We start from the raw sequence: 25,036 nt of genomic DNA on the forward strand, positions 1-25,036 counted from the left end.
CTCCTATTGTACGAGGACCCAATTGGACTCAACCCTTTGAAATCATGTGTGATGCTTCGAATTACGCGATAGGAGCCGCGTTAGCACAACGCGAGGGTAAGATTCCCTATGTCATAGCTTATGCTTCCAAAACATTAGACGGAGCCCAATCCAATTACACTACTACCGAAAAGGAACTCCTAGCTATTGTTTTTGCTTTGGACAAGTTCCGAGCCTATCTTCTTGGTTCCAAGGTAGTAGTGTACTCGGATCACGCGGCACTAAAGTACTTGTTGGCCAAAAAGGAATCAAAACCGAGATTAATTCGTTGGGTGCTTTTGCTACAAGAATTTGACTTGGAAATCAAAGATAGGAGCGGTTCCCAAAACCTAGTGGCGGACCATTTAAGTCGCCTCGAACACACAAAAGGCGACACCACTCCTATCAATGATTCCTTCCCTTTAGATGCCTTGCATGCAATCTCGGAAGTGGTTCCTTGGTATGCCCCAATAGCAAACTATTTGGTTTCACGCACTTTCCCTCCCAATCTCGACAAGAATAAAAGGGATAAACTGAAGAACGAATCCAAATACTATATTTGGGATGATCCCTATTTGTGGAGGTGTGGAGCGGACCAAATAGTGCGACGGTGCATACCTCAAACCGAATTCCAAGCAATCTTGGACGCTTGCCATGCTTCCGAAAGAGGTGGTCACTATGGGCCCCAAAGAACGGCAAGAAAGGTCCTTGATTGTGGATTTTGGTGGCCAACCCTTCTCAAAGATGCTTCTCTCTATTGCAAATCTTGTCCCCAATGTATTAGGTTTGGAGATATTTCCAAGAAGGACGAAATCCCCCAACAAAATATGCTTTTTTGTGAAATCTTTGACGTGTGGGGAATCGACTTCATGGGACCATTTCCAAATTCCAATGGTTTTCTCTACATCTTGTTAGCCGTTGATTATGTGTCAAAATGGGTGGAGGCAATCCCCACCCGAACGGATGACGCTAATGTTGTGTATTCTTTTGTGAGGAACAATATTATTTGTCGCTTTGGCGCCCCAAGAGCAATCATAAGTGACCAAGGATCCCACTTTTGCAACAAAAGAATAGACGGCCTCATGAGAAAATATGGCATCATCCACAAATTTGCCACGGCTTACCACCCTCAGACAAACGGCCAAGCCGAAGTCTCTAACCGGGAAATCAAGCATGTGTTGGAAAGAATTGTAAAGCCGAATAGGAAAGATTGGAGCACCAAACTCTCCGATGCACTGTGGGCCTATCGAACGGCTTACAAAACACCCATTGGCATGAGCCCCTTCCGGCTTGTATATGGTAAAGCATGTCACTTACCGGTGGAGATTGAACACAAAGCTTATTGGGCCGTAAAGGAGTGTAATATGAACTTGAGTGGGGCCGGAATAGAGAGAAAGCTTCAATTGGCGGAATTGGAATGTTTGAGATTAGAAGCCTACGACAACTCTAGGCTTTACAAGGAAAAGTTGAAAGCCATCCATGACAAGAACATTAGGAGAAGAGAGTTCCGACCCGGTGACCTAGTCCTTCTCTACAATTCAAGGTTGAGATTACTACCCGGAAAGCTAAGATCAAGGTGGGATGGACCCTACCAAGTGGAGAAAGTAGAACCTTATGGGGTCTACCACTTGCGCCACCCAACAAGCCCGGACATCTTCAAGGTAAATGGGCACCGTCTCAAATTGTATCATGGTGAGCAAAGGAAGAACTCCAAGGAATTTGAAGTGTTCCTCCTAAAGGATGCAACTCTTGAACAAGCATTATGAGCCACAGAAAGTCCAACTTAAGGACGTTAAACAAAAGTGCTAGGTGGGAGACACCCCACCATGGTAAGATCTTCCTTTAGCTTTGTACATAGACATTTGACTTCATGTTTGTTAGCTAGATTTTAATGTCAATTCTCCTTCATTTGTTAAAATTCATTGATAGTTCACCAATTTAAATGCCCTGCTATAGTGTTTCAGTGGCTGCATGGGGGGGGGAGGGGGTTGAAACATCAAAAGTGATGTAAACACATGCAAATTCAGAAAAAGCACCCCCTCTGCGCGTGCGCGCACCTGGCGCGTACGCGCCCTTAAAGCACTCAGCGGTCATCTACGCGGACGCGCACCGTGCGCGGACGCGTGGATCGCGAATAACAGTCCTCCATACATTTATCCGAGAGTTGCGCCCACACCATGCCAAGACCATGCCTGAAGCATAGGAAGATCGCGCGAGCGCGCGCATGGCGCGTCCGCGCACCTGGACGAAATCCGCCAATCGACGCGCAAGCGTACTGTGCGCGTCCACGCCGATTGCCTTGCTGCACCCCTAGTACATCTTACAGAGAGTTAGGCCATTCCTAATCCTACGCTAAGCCACGGGCCCAACACCTTTGCCGCGTGCGCGCACCTGGCGCGCACGCGTCCATACACTACTAGCACGAATTGCGCGCGCGCCCTAGCCGCGCACGCGCCCATCGATTCTGCACCCCTCTCTAAGCCACTTTACAGAGAGTTGAGCCCCCTCCAGGCCCTTTTCATGCCTGGGGCACAACCACATTGACGCGTGCGCGCACCATGCGCGCGCGCGCCAAAAAGCCCAAAAGCAACCTCTGGTACTTCGTCCAGAGAGTTATGCTACCCTTGTGCCTTTCATGTGCCCCCAGCCCAAGCGCATGGGCGCGCACGCGCAACGTGCGCGCGCGCCCCGCTCCCCCTCGCCTCCCTGCGCGAGCGCGCACTGTGCTCGCACGCGTGGATGATCGGCGCCAATGTAAGAAGGGGCACACTCACCCCTTCACTCTCATTTCACATTTCCCCCCCTCTTCTCATACCTTCCACTACACCCCAACTTGGAAAGGGGCACACTTACCCCTTCATCCTCACTCCACCATTTCCTCTTCTCCACTACCTCCTACCACCTATCACCAATGGCTCCATATTAACTCTTCACCCCCCCCCATCAACCCACACTACAACTTCTTCTCCCATATCATTCTTCATCTCACAAGGTATTATACTAAGCTACCCTCTTAGTCTAATAATCTCTTGTGATTCTTAATCATTTAGTTGCATCATCTTTTAGGTAACTTATTTCTTTTCTTTCTTCTTTCTTTAATATTTTTGGGATGTCTTTGCTCTTTTCTCTCTTTCAATCCAATTCTTCATGGGCATTTGGATCTTAAACTCACTTACATGAGTAGATAAATGGTGTTGCTTAATTTCCTTGCAATCAATATGCACTATAATCATTAATAATGGATTGGGGAATGTTACATTGCTCCCATTTTCACATAATCACATACTACTTCAAGGATGCACGCCAGGTGTTCGATGAAAGGAAAACTTGAATTTTGGACTCACCGTGACTACCCTGCCTCTCAATCAATCACTCTTGAGTGTACCCCCACCTTCCACAATCCATTCACTCACATTTTCTTAGCTTGCTTCCCATTTATGGTCCCTAAGGGTGTGCGCCTCTCACGCTCCTTACTTGCGTGCTTAAATTGCCCTTGCACCATATGAAAATGATTTGCCTTGCTTTTCTCATGTTATCATAGTTACATGTTGCAGCTGTCATGTGACAATGACACCCATATTCTATGGCATAACTTTTCATTGCATATTCGCATTTACTTCCACTCATTTGGGTTTGATGTTTTCCCTTTCTTTGCTCTCATAGGATGGTGACCAAAAGGAACAAAGGGAAAGCCCCCAAGAAGCCAGCTTCCAATAAAGCACACCACGACCTAACGGCCAAGCCACTCTTAAAGAAGACTAAGAGCCCCGTTGATGTTCTAGAGAAGGATAACCCTCCTAAGGATTCGAACAAGTTTCCCAACCGTTATTGCGAACTTGTCTACTCAAGAATGATCGAAAGGAATTATCATCCGGAACCCCTCCTAGTCCTACCGGCCCACCTTAATCCGATTGCGATGCCACACATTAACCGGAGGCAATGGAAGTTCCTCTTAAGACAACCAACGGAGGCCAATCTCTCATGGGTGGTGGAATTCTATTCCAATTACCACTCACCCCTTCTAACATCAATATTTGTGCGGCGAAAGCAAGTGTCGGTCACAGTGGAAACCATCCGAGAAGTCCTTGGGATTGAACCGTCAACGGATGCATATGACGCCTACCAAGAAGTCTTGGCTACATGCGATAACCGTGCATTTGATTGGAGCGAGATCCTCCGCGTCATTGCTTTACCCGACGCATATTGGATTCGGGGGACCATAAAGCAACGACCCAAAGGTTTAGATGTCCGCCACCTCACTCAAGAAGCCACGGCATGGGCCCAAATTCTGGCTCACTATGTGCTCCCAAGCACACATAGGTCATCCATCACCGCCGAGCTGGCCTTATTAATATGGTGCATCTTAACCGATAAACCGGTCGACATTTCGCATGCCATCCGCCAATCCATGGGGCGCATTCACGCCAAGGAAAATCTGCCATTCCCCGCTTTAGTGACGGTCTTAGTTGCGAAAGCCGGCGTCAACCGGGAGGCTAAAGATAGGAGAACCACAATTCCGGTCGATGGTGATATAATTCCGACCAAAAGATGCCTCAAGCCTCCGGAAGCCACCAAGGACATTGGACTACCCGCACAAACTTGCAACCCTACCACTCCATCTACATTACAAAAATCGGCCGCCCAACGCCTTGAGGACCTTCACAAGAAAATGGACCGTTATGAGAGGCGTAACCAACGCCGTTATACTCATGTGAAGAGACTTCTAAGCAAAGTAACCCCACCTATGGAGGAACCCGATATCTCCACATCCACCGCAACTTCAAGCGGAGATAGCGATGACATTGGAGATGTGGGACACTCGGAGCTCAACCACCCACTGCGCCTAACCTATAGCACGGAGGACCGTGCTAAGTTTTAAGTGTGGGGAGGTCGACCGACCGATCTCCGTAGGTAACATCTGAATAAATTAGGATAGGTTGCATGATTAGGTTTTAGTTAACACCATTTGCATGATAAGTTTACTTGGTTGGAACAATGAAATTCTTTCTTAGGAAACCAAAACCGTGGGGCATTGCAAATTTTAAATGCTTTGATGCCAAAAATTGCATGAGGAATTATATTTTGGAACATGGGTTTGAGTTAAGAACACAAGCTAGTGAGTTTTGAGCCTAATTGCGTGGTTACATCTTATAACCACTTATTCTCCATTCTTGTGTGCAATATTCTCTTTCTATGATTGTAATCTGTGATTTGTTTAATTCTTTATGTCCATTAATCTGTGTATACATGCATTTATATGATTGAGGCCATCATTTCATTAGCTCACATATCCAAACAGCCAACCCTTTTATATTCCTTTGTTAGCCAACTTTGAGCCTACGCTTAACCCACTTATTCTTATTTTAGCACATTACAAGCCTTAAAGCGGAAAACAATGAATGTCCTTTATTTGGATCTTTGATTGGCTTAGGCTAGTGAGTGTGAGTGCCATCCGAGAGTGGGAAGATTTTAGGACGTTGGTTGGGATAAAAAGGGCGTTTGTGTTTTGTATTTTTACATTGGAAAATTGGGTACATGCTCATGTATTGATTAAATGTATAGACCTTATGCATTGATGTTCTTGTATATGGTTTGAAAAAAAAAAGAAGAGAAGAGAAATAAAAGCTAAAAAGAAAAGAAAAAAAAGAGAAAAAAATATAGAAAAAAAGAAAAAAAAAGAAGAAAAAAAAAAGAGAAAAAAAATAATAAAAGGGGACAAAATGCCCCAAAATGATGCTCAATAAGATCAATGCATAAGTGTTGTGAAACGAAAAAAATTTTTTTGCATGAGTATGTGGAAAAGTGAGGAATGGGTAGTTAGGTTAGTGCTTAATTGTATAGGTCATTATGTAGGTTAGGTGGGAAAGTCTAAGTTAATCAAAGATTCAAATCCCAAGTCCACTAGCCATATATGACCCTACCTTGACCCTAGCCCCATTACAACCTAAGGAAAGACCTCATGATAATTGTATGCATGCATTGGATAATTGTTGATTGTTAGATGAAAAACAAATCTTGGAAAGCATGATTAGGGGAGAATTGAGAGAATAAACCCCAAACACCGAGTGACTAGAGTGCAAATATTTCCGGTGAGGGTTCGATGCTCAATCCTATGATTCCCGGCTCTCGCAAGCATTCCTCATGCAAAGTTACACATAATGCATTTGATGCTTAGAAAGTGGCAAGTCCTATGCTTTGACCACCATCGTGTCCCATGTGCTCGCATATGTCCTAAGAAGGCTAATTTGTTCCCAACCAAGTGGATAGTAGCACTAGTCATAGTTGCATGCATATAAGTAGGTTGCATTTCATGAGTCTTATACTTTTGCGATCCCCCGGTCGTCTATGTTCCTTTGCATTTCTCTAAGCATGAGGACATGCTAGAATCTAAGTGTGGGGAGGTTGACAAACCCCATTTTGAGGGTTTATCTTGTGCTGATTTCAGGGGTTTTATCAATGATTCCACACACTTTCTATATGAAAGTACAAGATTTTGCATTCCTTTCCTAGTTTTGCCCCATGGATGAAAACATGCTTATTTTGTACTAAAATAGATACATTTCTAATCTTCTCTTGGTGCCATTCGATGCCGTGACTTGTGTGTTAAGTGATTTCAGGATATAGAGTAGGAATGGACCGTAAGAGAGAAGGGAGACGGATGCAAAGGAAAGAAGCATGAAAGTTGAGCCTTGGGAATTTCCGCATGGGCGCGTGCGCGCACCTGGCGCGTCCGTGCGGATGAGAGCAACGTGAAGCCGAGACTAAGAGCCAAGCTATGAGCCGGCTTGAGTAGCGGCCAAGCCAGGACCTTCATGGACGCGCACGCGTACATCACGCCTCCGCGCACTTCGCAAGACGCCTCAACGGCGCGTGCGCGCACCTTGCGCGTGCGCGCCGATTCGCGAATATGATTTTTTAGAAGTCACGTGACTTAGGCGTGGAGGTAGTTAAGAATCCCACTTTTGGGGAAATGCTTTGGCGGGAGAAGGCTTAAGAAGACCAAGGGAGCAGGGGTTAAGGACACTTAGCTCATTTTTCTAGAAGGAGATATTTTGGGGAGAAGTTAGTTACACTTTTGGAGAAGAGAAGAGAGAGATTCCAAGCTTTTCCTAGGGTTCATCTTCATTCAATTTCTGGATTTTCAGTGACTCTTTGGTGAGATCCATCACAATTCTCACTCCACTTTGTTCATGTCATAGATTTTTCTCTTCAATTTCAAGTAGTAGTTGTAATTGACCAACTCTTATAGATCTAGAATTCAACTTGTAATTTTGGATTTCATCCATACTTTGAGAATTTGATTTCTATTGTTACTCTTTGAGATTTGTTGTTAGATCCTTGTGTTGCAATACTTTTAATTCTACTTTTCTTTTCATTTTACTATGGCTTTCCTTTTTGCTCATCACATGTTTGATAAAATGTCAACACTAGCTATGGAGTAGAATTTTTACACTTGGCATAGGATTTGGTCATTGGGAGAAGTTGAATAGTTATATCAATGGTTGATTTGGAATTAGGGATTGCTAGTTGGCTTGGAGTGCACTAAAGCTAGATTCCCATGAGGTGAAGCTAGGACTTGTGACTCAAGTTGATTGTTTTCATTTGATTTTCTTCTATACTTAGGGGATAACTAAATGAAGCAAGACCTAATTGTTGTCAACATTGAATGAACTATAAGGATAGAATTTCCAATGCCAATCCTAAGCCAAGTCTTTTGATAATTGATTGTTTGTTTCTCATTGTTTTGCTAAAACCTTCAAAGAATTTCAACAAAGCTTACTAAACCAATAAGATGCACACTTTGGCAATTCCAAGGGAGAACGACTCGGGAGACCAATACTCTCGGATATAGATTGTAGATTTGTTTGATGATGGATTTTGCGTCGGTTTAGACTATACTACGATTGATCACTTGATAATTTCTATACCGGCAAAAATTCCTTTGTCATCTAGTCACTCAAGTGTTTAGGGGTTGATTCACTCAATTCTCCCCTAATCATGCTTTCCAAAATTTGTTCTTCATCTAACAATCAACAACTATTCAATGCACGCATACAAATATCATGAGGACTTTCTCAAAGGTTGTAATGGGGCTAGGGTCAAGGTAGGATCATATATGGTTAAGTGGACTAAAATTTGAATCTTTGATTAACCTAGACTTTCCCACCCAACCTATACAATGACCTATACGAATTGAAAACTAACCTAACCACCCATTCTTCACTTTTTCACATATTCATGCATCTTTTTTCCATTTGACAACACTTATGCATTGACTTTTTATTGGATTCACTTTGGGGCACTTTGTCCCCTTTGTTATTGTTTTTCTTTTTTTTCTTTCTTTTTCTTTTTTTTTCTTTTTCTTCTCGTTTTTTTTTCTTTTATTTTTCTCATTCATTTTTTTTCTTTCTTTTCAACTTTGTACAAGAACAACAATGCACAAGGTTTATACACTTAATCAATACATGGGCATGCATCCAATTTCTAAATATAGAAATATAAAATACCCTTTTATCCCAACCAATGTCCAAGTTTTCCCACACTTGAATGATACTCACATTCACTAGCCTAAGCTAATCAAAGATCCAAATAATGGACATTTATTATTTTTTTTTTGCTTTAAGGCTTGTAATGTGCTAAATTAAGAACAAATGGGTTAAGCATAGGCTCAAAATTGGTTAACAATGGAAAGTAAAAGGTAGGCTCTTTGGGTAAGTAAGCTAATGAAGTAATGGCCTCAATCATATAAATGCATGAATATAAGGAATAAATGGACATATAGAACTGAACAAATCAGGGATCACATTCATAGAGAGAGAACAATTGCCCACAAAAAGGAAAATAAGTGGTTATAAGATGTAACCACACCATTAGGCTCAAATCTCACTTGCTTGTGTTCTTAGCTCAAAATAGGCTTCACAAAGTGTAAAATTCAAGCAAGTTCCACAAAAATTTTCAATTAATTGGGGTGGCGTGGTGCCCTAAACATAAATTCTTGGAAAAATCTCATTGTTTTGACTAAGCTTATCTTAAATGCAATATTGTGATTGAGAAATTCTAAAAATTCCTTAGGTTACCTTCTCTTTCAATCAAAACTAATTTCTTGTGCAAAATGGGTTAACTAGGTTCCAATAATCCAAAATAGTTTTCCAATCACAACCAAAAAGCTAAAGCAATTATATGAAGAAAATCTAACTAGAATATGAAATGTATAGTGCAAAGTGCATCGACTAAGGTAAAAGTATCTCAAAATGACAAATATATACAATAATCCAAAAAGAGTGCAAAATAAAGCAAAATAACATAAACTAGGAGATAAATGTCCAGAATCGTTCACCCATAATGATAACTCCACCGATGGCGACGAAGGTGACCTCCCTACACTTAAAATGAAGCATCGTCCTCGATGTTATTGCTCTGGCTCAGGATGGGGGTTAACAGTCGCATCTAGCTGCTGGGTCTCAGGCTATGGCTCCTCAGGGGGCTGCTGCGTCTGCGAGGTGCCTCTGGCTGAGCCTGCTCCTCCTTATCAGATGCGGAAGAAGCAGGAAGAGGGGGCAACTCAATGCCTAGTGCCATGAACATCTGATCGACTCTGTCCAGGCGTCATATAATTCGGCGCTCACTGCGCTCCAAGAAGCAGAAGAGATGCTGGACCAAAAGGTAAGTTGACTGGGGTGCTGGTGGTGGTACTAAGGGTGCTGCTAGTACTGATGGTCCTGATGCAGCTGAGGGAGAAGATGGTCCGGCTGGTGCTGCTCTGGCTCGAGCTCTAGATGCACGCCGGGATGGAGGCTTCTCGTGCACCCACGTACCCCACGAAATAACATCCTCCTTATCATCGTCGTCTGGGGGTAGTGGTGACACGTCATCGTCTCTCCATGGAGCACCGGCTAGCTCAGCCATCCTAGTGAGCAAAGTGGAAAAGGGAAGTATGCCACGGACCTGTGCTCGTCACATGTATCTCTTGATCAACCGGTGGAAGTATACCTCCTTCCCCTCCATAACACAGCCAATCAGGACGAGCATGTCCATCAGAATCTTAGTAAAATGGGTAGTAGGCATGACATTGTGTGTAAAATCTGCTGCTAAATCCTAGCCTCTCTCGATAGATGAGCAAACAATATCCCTTTGGGCCTCTTGTTATCGGCATCCATCACCTAAGGGGCATCCGGTGTGGCTATAACACATCTCAGAGCCTCGTAATCAAAGGTCATACAATACATTGCCACCTCCGCCTGCTCATAGGCATCTGTGGCACCGGTCTTAGGTGGACAATGTAGTGCATCCTCATAGCAGTCTTGGTAACTAATATTTGCCCGCCGCGCAGATAAACCGAATCAAGGGTCGCTCTGAAGAAGTTATAATAAAACTCCTTGACCCACGATGTGTTTATCCTTTCCAAATCTCTATCAACAAAACCGAGGCCCAATCCCTGAATACGGGCCTCCAAGGAGCGCCTCAAGTTGGTGGGAATGGACAAATTTCTTCTCAAAGTTCAGATTTTTCTTCTGATAGGTTGGGAAGCGTAGTTCACACTACAGGTTAGGAAACCTGTCTGTGTCAGTGGGCGGTAGCTACTGATTCTCTTTGTCCACTTTATTGAGTGGGTTCTTGGCATAGTTGGCTGATGAGCGGATAATTTGTACGCTTTTTGGCATTGTTTTTAGTATGTTTTTAGTATCTTTTAGTTAGTTTTTAGTATATTTTTTATTAGTTTTTAAGTAAAATTCACTTTTCTGGACTTTACTATGAGTTTGTGTGTTTTTCTGTGATTTCAGGTATTTTCTGACTGAAATTAAGGGTCCTGAGCAAAAATCTGATCCAGAGACTGAAAAGGACTGCAGATGCTGTTGGATTCTGACCTCCCTGCACTCGAAGTGGATTTTCTGGAGCTACAGAAGCCCAATTGGCGCGCTCTCAACGGCATTGGAAAGTAGACATCCTGGGCTTTCCAGCAATATATAATAGTCCATACTTTGCCCAAGATTTGATGGCCCAAACCGGCGCTCAAAGTCACCTACAGAAATTCCAGCGTTAAACGCCGGAACTGGCATAAAACTTGGAGTTAAACGCCCAAACTGGCATGAAAGCTGGCGTTTAACTCCAGAAAACGTCTCTACACATAAAACCTTCAATGCTCAGCCCAAGCACACACCAAGTGGGCCCGGAAGTGGATTTTTCTGTCATTTACTCATTTGTGTAAACCTCATGACATTTTTTACACGTTTCTTGTATACTTTCCACAGCATGAGTCTCTAAACCCCATGGTTGGGGGTGAGGAGCTCTGCTGTGTCTTGATGGATTAATGCAATTACTACTGTTTCTTATTCAATCATGCTTGCTTCCATTCTAAGATATCACTTGCTCTTAACCCGGATGAATGTGATGATCCGTGACACTCATCATCATTCTCAACTATGAACATGTGCTTGACAACCACCTCTGTTCTACCTTAGATTGAGTAGATGTCTCTTGGATTCCTTAACAAGAATCTTCGTGGTATAAGCTAGAACTGATGGCGGCATTCAAGAGAGTCCGGAAGGTCTAAACCTTGTCTGTGGTATTCTGAGTAGGACTCAATGATTGAATGACTGTGACGTGCTTCAAACTCCTGAAGGCGGGGCGTTAGTGACAGACGCCAAAAGAATCACTGGATTCTATTCCGGTCTGATTGAGAACCGACAGATGATTAGCCTATGCTGTGACAGAGCATCAGGGACGTATTTTCACTGAGAGGATGGGAGGTAGCCACTGACAACGGTGAAACCCTACATACAGCTTGCCATGGAAGGAGCCTTGCGTGTTTGATGAAGATGACAGTAGGAAAGCAGAGATTCGGAAGATGGAGCATCTCCAAAGCCTCAGCCTATTCTCCATTACTGCAAAACAAGTACCTTTTTCATGTTCTTCTGCTTTTTACAATCAATCCTGATAATTTCTGATATCCTGACTAAGATTTACAAGATAACCATAGCTTGCTCCAAGCCGACAATCTCCGTGGGATCGACCCTTGCTCACGCAAGGTATTACTTGGACGACCCAGTGCACTTGCTGGTTAGTTGTGCGGGATTGCAAAAGTGTTATTGCAATTTCGTGCACCATTGGCATAGGGAGAAAGAGTAGAGGCTTGAGGTGTCTTCCTCTTTCTAGAGAAGACCTTTGCTTTTCCTCTATCGGCCATCTTGAAAAATAGATGTTGCAGGATATAAACACTTAAGGCAAGTAGAGGAAAGAAAGCAAGGATGCACATATTCATGAAGTGAGATAAAAAAGGGTGAAAACCTGGCATGCACGAATAAAGAATCAGAAAACAATTAAAGGCATAAACCAGGAATTCAAGCAATAGATGTATAGTGCTTGTCTATTAAGCTCAATAAGCGTCATATACAAAAAGAATGGTTAAAGTGTTAGTTGAAAACTAAAAGAGAAAGTAGTTGGTTATTCAAGTTAGAAGTTAGAGGACTAGTTTAAAAGTTAGTGGTATGACGGTTATTGGCTTAATCAAGATAAATGCAGAAAATAAGGATAATAAGCACACTCACAAAGTCACAATTATGGGAAAGATGTAGTCATTGACGATGAAATACGAAATTTACAAAAAAGCAATTACTTGAAAGCGAGTCATCAATCAATGTCAAGGTCACTAAAGTTGCAATAATTGGTGATGAAAAGTTGAAACATGTACTAGTGTAACCAAAAGCAAGTTGAAAACCATTTGAGCTAAGAAGGGTTACACTAATGAAATCTACCAATTATTGCCACTAAATGAACCATGTTGAAGAAAATCACAAGTTAAAGTCAAATGTAGGTTTAGTATGAGTCAAAAAAGCATTTGATTTAACTTGAAAAGTGAAAGCATATGAAGGTTCAATGCATATCATGGGAAACAAAAGAAAACGGAAATTCCAACCAAAGCAACCTAAGAAGTGAACCTGCTGTAAGTCAAGCAAGTCTCAAATCAAAAGTCCCAAGTTCAATACCTAGGATGCAAGTTGAAAAACAAAACAATTCCTAAAAATCTGGGCAGCATTCCGGCAGTAAATTGGACGTTCCTAGGAAGCAAGAAGCAGCAAAAGTTAAATATGAATCCAAGAATAAATTGATCATGATACAAATATGGGTGTCATATGCACATACAGCATTAAATACAATCAAACAAAGAAAGTACAGCAAGACAGCAATGAAAAGAACAACACAGCAGTAAGATAAACACAATGGACATCACCCATGAACAACCACGCAATTTACATTAAGAAGGTAAACAGGAACGGAGCAATTATCAGGCCAAGAATCTTCCAACCACATCTTAACTACCTAACCGCATATATTTATATCTAACCTAACATGCAAAATTAATCAACTAACTAACTAAGATTAACAAGAAAAATTAATTGAAAAAGTAAAGAAACAGAGCAATGGAGGCAGGAAAATGGTGAACCTGGAATGCAGAAGCAGAATTGGAACGGGGAACTGGGAAATGGGAAGAATAGCAGTGGCGTGGTGCTGCCCAGTAGTGGTGGCAGTGACGGGCTCGCAATGGCGCGGAGGATGATCGAATTTTTGTGTGGTCTAGAATTTCACAATAAATTCTCGTTGTAAGTATAGTTTCTAAACCAACAATAATCTTTCCATACAAAAATTTGGTTGTCACAAGTAACAAACCCCAAAAAATATAAACCGAAGTATTCAAAACTCGGGTCGTTCTCCCTAGGAATTACAATAAGTTGTTCTTGTTATTGGTTACGAAGTATGCTTGGTTTTGAGATAATGAATAAGAAATATAAATGGCAAAGGAATTAAACTAGCACCTAATAAAGCTCTTTGCAAGGTATGAGAAGTAGAAGTCCTATCCTAAGGAAAGACTAGTTTAGTGGCATTCAAGTCAATTAGCAACCTCTAATTATCAATCAAGAAAGGAATTAGATAACTCAAGAATCGCCAATTACTCAACCCAAGCCAAGAGGAACCAAATGTAACTCACAACTAAAAGAGGCATTTCAACAAACATATAGAAGGCAATAAAGGCAAACAACATGAATTGCAAGAATTAAGGAGAGATCTAACTACAAAGCAAGAAATCAACACTAGAAAACCAAATCAAACATGAAAAGACATGGAAATCATAAATTGTAATTAAAGAGAAATAGAAATCTACATATGAATTCACAAAGCAAAAAGGAAAATTGAAGAAGGAGAAGAAGTAGATCTAGATCTAAGAAATTAAACTAAACCTAATCCTAATTCTAAAGAGAAGAGAGAGCTTCTCTCGCTAGAAACTACTCTAAATTCCTCAGTGTGTGTAATGAATGGAATTGTGTGAATGATTGATTGATTCATGCCTTCCCCTTCAATCCTTGATCTTTTAAGCATTTTGGTGCCAAAGTTGGTTCCTGATGAGCGGATAATTTATACACTTTTTGGCATTGTTTTTAGGTAGTTTTTAGTAGGATCTAGCTACTTTTTAGTATATTTTTATTAGTTTTTAAAAAAAAGTCACATTTCTAGACTTTACTATGAGTTTGTGTATTTTTCTGTGATTTTAGGTATTTTCTGGCTAAAATTGAGGGACCTGAGCAAAGATCTGATTCAGAGGCTTAAAAAGGACTGTAGATGCTGTTGGATTTTGACCTCCCTGCACTCGAAATAGATTTTTTGGAGCTACAGAAGCCCAATTGACGTGCTCTTAATTGCGTTGGAAAGTAGACATCCTGAGCTTTCCATAAATATATAATAGTTTATACTTTGCTCGAGTTTTGATGATGCAAACTGGCGTTCAAACGCTAACTTCCTATCCTATTCTGGCATTAAACGCCAGAAATAGGATAAAAGCTGGAGTGAAACACCCAAACTGGCGTAAAAGCTGGCGTTTAACTCAAAGAAAAGTCTCTACACATGAAAGCTTCAATGCTCAGCCCAAGCACACACCAAGTGGGTCCGAAAGTAGATTTCTGCATCATTTACTTATTTTTGTAAACCCTAGGTTACTAGTTCATTATAAATAGGACTTTTTAATATTGTATTTGCATCTTTAGATCATTTTTGAGACTATCTTTTGATCATCTTTTGATCTCTTGATCACGTTTAGGGGGCTGGCCATTCGACCATGCTTGGACCTTCATCACTTCTGTATTTTCAACGGTGGAGTTTCTACACCTCATAGATTAAGTTGAGGAGTTCTGCTGTTCCTCGAGTATTAAAGCAAAGTACTATTGTTCTTCCATTCAATACAAGCTTATCCTTATTCTAAGATATTCATTCGCACACAAGAACATGATGAATGTGATGATCAAGTGACACTCATCACCATTCTCACTTATGAACGCGTGCCTAACAAACACTTCCGTTCTACATGAAAACAAGCTTGAATGCATATCTCTTGGGACTCTAATCAACGATTCACATTGTTTCCCCTTTGACAATGGGGCATCTGAATCTGAGATTAGAACCTTCGTGGTATAGGCTAGAAACAATTGGCAGCATTCCTGAGATCTGGAAAGTCTAAACCTTGTCTGTGGTATTCCGAGTAGGATCTGGGAAGGGATGACTGTGATGAGCTTCAAACTCGCGACTGTGGGGTGCAGTGACAGTGTGAAAAAGGATCATTGGATCTTATTCCGACACGATCGAGAACCGACAGTTGATTAGCCATGCGGTAGCTGTGCCTGGTATTTTTCATCCGAGACGAGAAATCCGACAGTTGATTAGCCGTACAAAAACTGTAGAGGACCATTTTCACTGAGAGGACGGGAGGTAGCCATTGACAACGGTGATCCCCAACATACAGCTTGCCATGGAAAGGAGTATGAATGATTGAATGAAGACAGTAGGAAATCAGAGATTCAGAAGGAATAACGCATCTCCAAACGCTTATCTGAAATTCCCAACAATGAATTACATAAGTATCTCTATCTTTATTTTATGTTTATTTATCTTTTAATTATCAAAACTCCATAACCATTTGAATCCGCCTGACTGAGATTTACAAGATGACCATAGCTTGCTTCAAGCCGACAATCTCCGTGGGATCGACCCTTACTCACGTAAGGTATTACTTGGACGACCCAGTGCACTTGCTGGTCAGCTGCACGAAGTTGTGTATCACGATTTCGTGTACCAAGTGTTTGGCGCTGTTGCTAGGGATTGTTCGAGTTTGGACAACTGACGGTTCATCTTGTTGCTTAGATTAGGTATTTTTCTTTTTATTTTTCTTCTTCAAAATTTTTAAGAATGAATTCTAGAGTTTCAGATGATACTTTCATCATCACAAGAGCCTTTTTTATTTTCATCAATTTGACTGTTGTATGTAATGTCTGCTGAAGTTTGGCTAGCCATGTCTAATCCTTTTAGACTGAAGCTTTAGACTAACATTGCATGATTCCTGGAATTCATATTAAAAAAAATATTTAGAATTTCTTATTTTCTTTCTCCTAAATAATTCTCGAAAAAAGTACAAAAAATTTTAATAAAATCATAAAAACAAAAAAAATATTTTGTGTTTCTTGTTTGAGTCTAGTGTCAATTTTTAAGCTTGGTGTTCATTACATGTTTTAATTTTTCTAAAAAAAATTTTCGAAAATTCATGCATCGCATTCTTCATGATCTTCAAGTTGTTATTAATGAGTTTCCTTGTTTGATCTTTGATAAACCACTATTTTATGGTTTATCTTGTACTCAATTGAGTGGATTTTATCAATCTTTCATAGACTTATTCATATGATTTGCACGAGTTTACGTTTTCCTTCCTGATTTTGTGCTATGATTGAAAACATGCTTCTTTGGTCTTAATTTTGATATATTTAATCTTTTCTTATTACCATTCGATGCCTTGATATGTGTGTTAAGTATTTTCAGAGATTACAGGGCAGGATTGGCTTAGAGGATGGAAAGGAAGCATGCAAAAGTGGAAGAAATACAAGAAGTTGAAGGAACTGCAAAGCTGTCAGACTGACCCTCACGCACTAAAATAACCATAAGTTGAGCTACAAAAGTCCAAATGATGCGGTTCTAGTTGCGTTGGAAAGCTAACGTCCGGGGCTTCGATTTGATATATAATTTATCATAGTGATCGTACAGATAGGTGATGCGAACGCGCGCTCCACGCAGACGCGTCGCATCTGCAAAAATCAGCGTGGCAGATTTCATAACTAGCGAATTCTGGGCTGTTTTTGACCCAGTTTTCGACCTAGAAAACACAGATTAGAGGCTATAAAGTGGGGGAGTCATCCATTCATTCATTATCAGATCTCAGTACTCATAATACAATTTTTATAATTTAGATGTAGTTTTTAGAGAGAGAGGCTCTCTCCTCTCTCTTAGGATTTAGGATTAGGACTCCTCTTAAAGGACTTAGGAATATTTTTAGCTTCTTCAATCACAGGATCAATGTTCTTTTTATTTATCTTCTCTTTTATTTATTTATGGACCATTCATGTTATGATTTTTTTAATTAATATAAATTGAGGTATTTCAGACTTATGATTGCTTCCCTTTCTTTATATAAATAATTCAGATTTTTCTTACTATTGGTTTTGGTTGATTAATTGGTGACTCTTGAGTTGTCAAACTCATCGTGATTGATAATTATTCTTCCTGCTGATTAAATTAGATTCCTATAACTCTAGTCTTTCCTTAAGGAGTTGACTAGGACTTTAGGTGTTAAATTAATTTATCCACTTGACTGACCTTCATAGTTAGAGGTTAACTTAGTGGGAGCTAAAGTATAATTCTCATCACTATTGATAAGGATAACTAGGATAGAACTTCCAGTTTTCATACCTTACCAAGAGTTTTTCTCTGCTATTGATTTATTAATTCCTGCAAGTCATTTCTCCTATTCAAAACCTTTTCAAACCCAATCACTGTTTTCCATAACCAATAATAAAATACACTTCCCTGTAATTCCTTGAGAAGACGACCCGAGGTTTGAATACTTCGGTTTATAAATTTTATTGGGTTTGTTACTTGTGACAACCGAACGTTTGTACGAAAGGATTTTCTGTTGGTTTAGAAGCTATACTTACCAACGCGATTATATTTTTATAAAATTCTTTACTAGCAAAAAATCCTAACGTCAAAATGGCACCGTTTCCGAGGAATTGCAAACGTGTGCCTTATTATTGGTTATTGTAAATATTTTTTTCAAAAATTACAAAAAAATATATATATTTTTTCAGATTTTATTTTAAAATTTTTATCTTATCTTAGTTTTAAATTTTAAAATTCAAATCTTTTTCAAAAATCATATCTTTTTCTTCAAAATCTTATCTTACCTTTTTTTTTTCAAAAATCATATTTTTTTCAAAATCTTATCTTATCCTTTTTCAAAAATCATATCTTTTTCAAAATCTTATCTTATCATTTTCCAAAAATCATATTTTTTTCAAAACATTTTCTTTTTGTTAGTTTTTATTTTTATTTTCTCCTACTACTATGAACTCTCACCCCTTTGGCTTTGAGTCTGGTTACAACTATGTTGCAGGAAGAGGAGATTACAATGAGAACATGCGTCAAGGTTAGAACAATCAAAGATGGGAGGAGCCACAAGGATTTGATCTACCCTCATGGCAACAACCACCTCCAATGGACTATCAACAACCATTCTGTGATGCATACCAAGATAACGGCTATGGTGAGCACTCTTTTGATAATCAACAACCACCACCATATGCCTATGAACCCCCTCATCAACATAGCCTTGGACCATCATACTCACAAGCCCTCTACAACCATTCACCTCCATATGACCCTAATCTGTATCCACCACACCAACCACCATATGAACCATACCCAGAACCACCACCTCAATATTCACCATCTCCATATCCTTATCAAAAAGAACCACCTCCGTATTATGAATCTGTTTCCCAAAATAATGAACCCTCTTATCCACCCCAAACCTCCATGGAGAACACACTTACTTCTCTCATTAGTCTCACCTCTACACTCCAAAATCTTATATCCCGCATGGACCAACCCTCCAACTCTAATGTTCAACCCTCAAGCTCCAATGCACTTCCATCTCAACCACAGAATGATCACCCCATGCCATCACCACATCCATGGAAGAGCACCAACATCCATCAATCCAAGAGCAACATGATCCCATTGATGCTATTGACATGGAACAAGAGATAAGGGATCATCTTCGCGAATCTATACTTCATAAGGAGCTAGAGGAGGCACTGAAGGTGAAGGTAGAAGAGACCTTTGCTGATGACAGAGTAGTTGAAGGGAGTTATTATAGAAAAGAAGCCATCAAGAAGGAATACGATTTCATACTTAAACACATGGATCAAGCGATAAATCGATTACCTTTCCGACATTCGGACATTCAAGAAACCCCCATGGCTTCATATGCAGAATCTAATGAAGAACGTAGCATGAAGGAGACGCTAGAAACTCCAGTGGACAATAAGGAGCGTGATTTTGTACTGGAACAGGTGGAGGAAGCCGGAATTATTGAAGAAGAAGGAGTGGTTCAAGACTTAGGGGATGCTGAACCTCCATGGGAAAGTCAAGTTATAGAGCCTCCTTCAAAGACATTTGAAATTGATGTTGAGGAGGGTGTACAACCTCCAAGGCATCTCATGATTAAAAACTTTGAAAGGAATGGTCAAGAGATAGATTCGATCATTGATGAATTCTTATCTACATTTGTATCCTCTCCCATTGGACTTGACATAGAGATTAAAGAAGAAGAAGCACAACCTCCCATGCCCTTGGCGAACAATGAAGAAAAAATTGAATCGGAAGAAAGCTACCAAGAGGAGGAGGTTGAAATTGAAGAAGCTTATAAGGAGGTGGAAGTTGTCAAAGAAAAGCACAAGGGAGTGGAGCTTGCAAGTTCATTTGAAACCCCTCTCCCAAGGCCATTACCATCCAACACAACATTCAAGTGGGTAAAATTCTTATCCTTGACCTTTACTTTCCCACTTGAATATGGGCTTCTAGAGACGGATGGTCAACTTAGAGCTCTTTGTGGCATTAAAAGTAAGAGGAAGATGGTTAGTGGTTGGAGTTGTCAAGCAAGGTTCAACATGGTTGTATACTCCAAGTTGAAACGCAAAGTTTAGTGTAGAGCTCAATTGCATGGGTCTAGGAAGCTGTTTGGTCGCTTGGGTGAGAATTCAGATTGCTTCTACCTGGATGGAATCATGATGATCAACAAGAAGACGGGTGCAAAAGCAAGGTTTGGGACCCCGGAATTCATTTTGGCAATCAACACTCTTGGAGCCTTGTCACTTGCTTTAACTTGGTTGAAGGCTTTCTGCGCCTAGATTGGGATCCCGGAGGCTGTGGGAATTCCAAACATTGGTGGAGATTTTTGGATGAACACAAGCACAAGCCACCATAACAAGGAGCTCACAAGAATGTCCAACTTAAGGACTTTAACTAAAAGTGCTAGGTGGGAGACAACCCACCATGGTATGATCGTTCCTTTTTCAGTTTAAATTTTAGTCTGTTTTTGAGTTTTGATTGAACTTGGAATTTTGCATAACATTCATTGCATTCTGCATACTGCATCAAAAAAAAAAATCGCACGCCACGCAACAGCGTCGCCGACGCGTCCGCATCATAGGTGCGTTGGGAAGAAAACAAAATTGAACAGAGAGTCACGCGAAAGCGCGACTGGAGGTGTGCCTTTGGCACAAATTGGTCCATGTGACCGCGTCGCTGATGCGTCCGCGTCATGTGGCGCAAAACGCCTCCCACGCGTCCGCATCAGCCACGCGAACGCGTGCCTCAAAATCGACGTAAAAAGGGTGTATAGTCGAAAGTTGAATTGGAATTGGGCTGGACTCATGCCCCACGCGTCCGCGCCGTTCTTTAAAACAAGGCCAACCACGCGATCACATCCACCATGCGATCGCGTCACCCAAAGTTTTGGCAAAATAAGTTTTTCACCAAAGAGTTGCGCGGCCGCGAGGCTACACTCGTGCTGAAGGCACGAATCACTTCACGCGAACGCATGACCCACGCGTTTGCGTCACTTCATCGAAGCGCTATCCACGCGACTGCGTGCCCCACGCGCTCGCGTTGCCTGCGCCGCATAGCTTATCGAAATCAGCCAAATATCTTATCTATTTTTCCCCAAATCTAAATCTTTTCTTTTCCCTTCTTATTTCTTTCTTCCTTCTTTTCTTTTTTTCTTTCTTTTTCTTTTTATTGGTGTTAGAAATTTATTTGGGTCATCATTTTGCTTGTGGATTATTAAGGAATTGTTTAACAATTATATATTATTTTTTTATGAGGGTTGCTTGCATGTTCAATTTAATACTTTCTATACCTTATTTACCATGCATGCTAAGTCTTTGTGAAAATGCACATATGACATTGTGCACTATTTTTAGATTTCTTTTAATCTACTACTCTAAATGCTTGCTTTTCACAAAAACCCTTTTTATATTTTTATTAGTTTTTAGTTAAAATTCACTTTTCTGGACTTCACTATGAGTTTGTGTGTTTTTCTGTGATTTCAGGTATTTTCTGGCTGAAATTGAGGGTCCTGAGCAAAAATCTGATTCAGAGACTTAAAAGGACTGTAGATGCAGTTGGATTCTGACCTCCCTGCACTCGAAATGAATTTTCTGGAGCTACAGAAGCCCAATTGGCGCGCTCTCAACGGCGTTGAAAAGTAGACATCCTGGGCTTTCCAGCAATGTATAATAGTTCATACTTTGCCCGATATTTGATGGCCCAAATCGGCGTTGCAAATCAGCTTCAGAATTCCCGGCGTTTAACACCGGAACTGGCACAAAAATTCGAGTTAAACGCCCAAACTGGCATAAAAGCTGGCGTTTGACTCCAGAAAAAGTCTCTACACATGAAAGCTTCAATGCTCAGCCCAAGCACACACCAAGTGGACCCCGGAAGTGGATTTTTACGTCATTTACTCATTTCTGTATACCCTAGGTTACTAGTTCACTATTAATAGGACCTTTTGATATTGTATCTGGTCCTCATGACACTTTACACGTTTCTCATTGTATCTTCTACAGCATGAGTCTCTAAACCCCATGGTTGGGGGTGAGGAGCTCTGCTGTGTCTTGATGGATTAATGCAATTACTACTGTTTTTCATTCAATCACGCTTGCTTCTATTCTAAGATATCACTTGTTCCTAAACCTGATGAATGTGATGATCCGTGACACTCATCATCATTCTCACCTATGAACGTGTGCCTGACAACCACCTCCATTCTACCTTAGATTGAGTAGATATCTGTTGGATTCCTTAATCAGAATCTTCGTGGTATAAGCTAGAATTGATGGCGGCATTCAAGAGAATCCGGAAGGTCTAAACCTTGTCTGTGGTATTCTGAGTAGGATTCAAGGATTGAATGACTGTGATGAACTTCAAACTCCTGAAGGGTGGGCGTTAGTGACAGGCGCAAAAGAATCACTGGATTCTATTCCAACCTGATTGAGAACCGACAGATGATTAGCCGTGCTGTGATAGAGCGCGTTGAACATTTTCACTGAGAGGATGGGAGGTAGCCGTTGACAACGGTGAAACCCAACGTACAACTTGCCATGGAAGGAGTCTTGCGTGCATGAAGAAGAAGACAGTAGGAAAGCATAGATTCAGAAGATAGAGCATCTCCAAAACCTCAACCTGTTCTCCATTACTGCAAAACAAGTACTTATTTCATGTTCTTTTACTTTTCACAATTAAACCTGATAATTATTGATATCCTGACTAAGACTTACAAGATAACCATAGCTTGCTTCAAGCCGACAATCTCCGTGGGATCGACCCTTACTCACGTAAGGTATTACTTGGACGACCCAGTGCACTTGCTGGTTAGTTGTGCGGAATTGCAAAAGTGTGATTGCAATTTCGTGCACCAAGTTTTTGGCGCCGTTGCCGGGGATTGTTCGAGTTTGGACAACTGACGGTCTATCTTGTTGCTTAGATTAGGACTGTTTTATTTTTGTTGATTTAGAGTCTTTTATTTGAGTTTAGTTTCATATTTTAAGTTTGGTGTCAATTGCATGCTTTTGTTTTCTTTTAATTTTTTGAATTTGCATGTTCTTAGTCCTTTCTTGTTCTTTAAAAATTATAAGTTTGGTGTCTTCTTTGTGTTTTTCCTTTAAAATTTTTGAAATTTTGTGTTTGATTTTCTAAAAATTTTAAGTTTGGTGTCATTTTGTTGTTTTTCTCTTTCCTCATTTCAAAAATCAAATCTTTTTCAAAATAATTTTCAATCATATATTTTCAATTGCTAATTCCAAAATCTTTTTAATTAACTAATTGATTTAGTTTTCAATTTTCTCTGATATTATTTTCTTTTAGTTTTTGAAAATTTATTTTATTTTCCATTTGTTTTATTTTATTTTTTTTTGGTCAATTTAAAAAAAAATTTCTACTTTACTTGTGAATCCATATTATATTCCCTTTCTCCATCATGGACCTAAGTGGAATTGAGCAGTCCAGAAGGACTCTGGGGTCATATGCTAACCCCATTACAGCTGCATATGGGAGTAGCATCTGTATACCTCCCATTAAAGCAAGCAGCTTTGAGCTAAATCCTCAACTCATTATCATGGTGCAGCAAAATTGCCAGTATTCTGGTCTTCCACAGGAAGAACCTACTGAGTTTCTGGCATAATTCTTACAAATTGCTGACACAGTACGTGATAAAGAGGTGGATCAGGATGTCTACAGACTATTACTATTTCATTTGCTGTAGAAGATCAAGCTAAGAGGTGGTTGAATAACCAACCTACAGCAAGCATAAAGACATGGAAACAGTTATCAGACAAATTCCTGAATCAATTTTACCCTCTAAAAAGGATGACACAGCTAAGGCTGGACATCCAAGGCTTTAAACAAGAGGATAATGAATCCCTTTATAATGCCTGGGAGAGGTATAGAGGTATGCTAAGAAAATGCCCCTCTGAAATGTTTTCAGAGTGGGTACAGTTAGACATCTTCTACTATGGGCTTACAGAAAAAGCTCAGATGTCTCTAGACCACTCAACTGGTGGATCTATACATATGACGAAGACGATTGAAGAGGCTCAAGAGCTTATAGATACTGTTGCTAAAAATCAACATTTGTACTCTAGCAATGAGTTCTCTACAAAAGAAGAAGTTATGGCAGTAGCCACTGATCTTAATCCTCAAGAACAGATGGTTGAGCTTAATCAGCAATTACACCTGATGACAAAACAGTTAGCAGAATTTAACGAGATGCTCCAAGAAACTAAAATTACTAACAAGAACATAGAATCACAGTTGAATCAGGAAAAACAGCAGTTATCTAAACAGATAACAGAAGAATGCCAAGCAGTTCAACTGAGGAGTGGGAAGACATTGAATAACACTGCTCAAAGTAGCAAAAAGCCAATAAAGGAACAATTGACAGAGGATAACCAAACCACTGTCCAAAATCCCTCTGAGGACAGTAAGAGCCCAGAGAGGAATGCTCTTGGCGTCCAAATGCCAGAAAAGGGGGAAAAGCTGGCGTTAAACGCCCATTCCCTGCCCAGTTCTGGCATTCAAACGCCAGAAAAGGGGGAAAAGTTGGCGTTAAACGCCCATTCTTCACCCAATCCTAGCGTTCAAACGCCAATGGGGAATCAGACACCTGAGAGTGCTGGTAGTAACCCCTCTAAAAAGGCTTCTCCAACCACCTCTGTAAGGAATAAACCTGCAGCAACTAAGGTTGAAGAATATAAAGCCAAGATGCCTTATCCTCAGAAACTCCGCCAAGCGAAACAGGATAAGCAATTTGCCCGCTTTGTAGACTATCTAAGGACTCTTGAAATAAAGATTCCGTTTACAGAGGCACTTGAGCAAATACCTTCTTATGCTAAGTTCATGAAAGAGATCTTAAGTCATAAGAAGGATTGGAGAGAAACTGAAAAAGTATTTCTCATTGAAGAATGCAGTGCAGTCATTCTGAAAAGCTTACCAGAAAAGCTTCAAGATCCAGGAAGCTTTATGATACCATGCACATTAGAAGGTGCTTGCACCAAGACAGCCCTGTGTGACCTTGGAGCATCCACTA

This window comes from Arachis stenosperma, chromosome 9, assembly GCF_014773155.1.
Source record: "Arachis stenosperma cultivar V10309 chromosome 9, arast.V10309.gnm1.PFL2, whole genome shotgun sequence".
In the NCBI taxonomy this organism is placed as follows: Eukaryota; Viridiplantae; Streptophyta; class Magnoliopsida; order Fabales; family Fabaceae; genus Arachis; species Arachis stenosperma.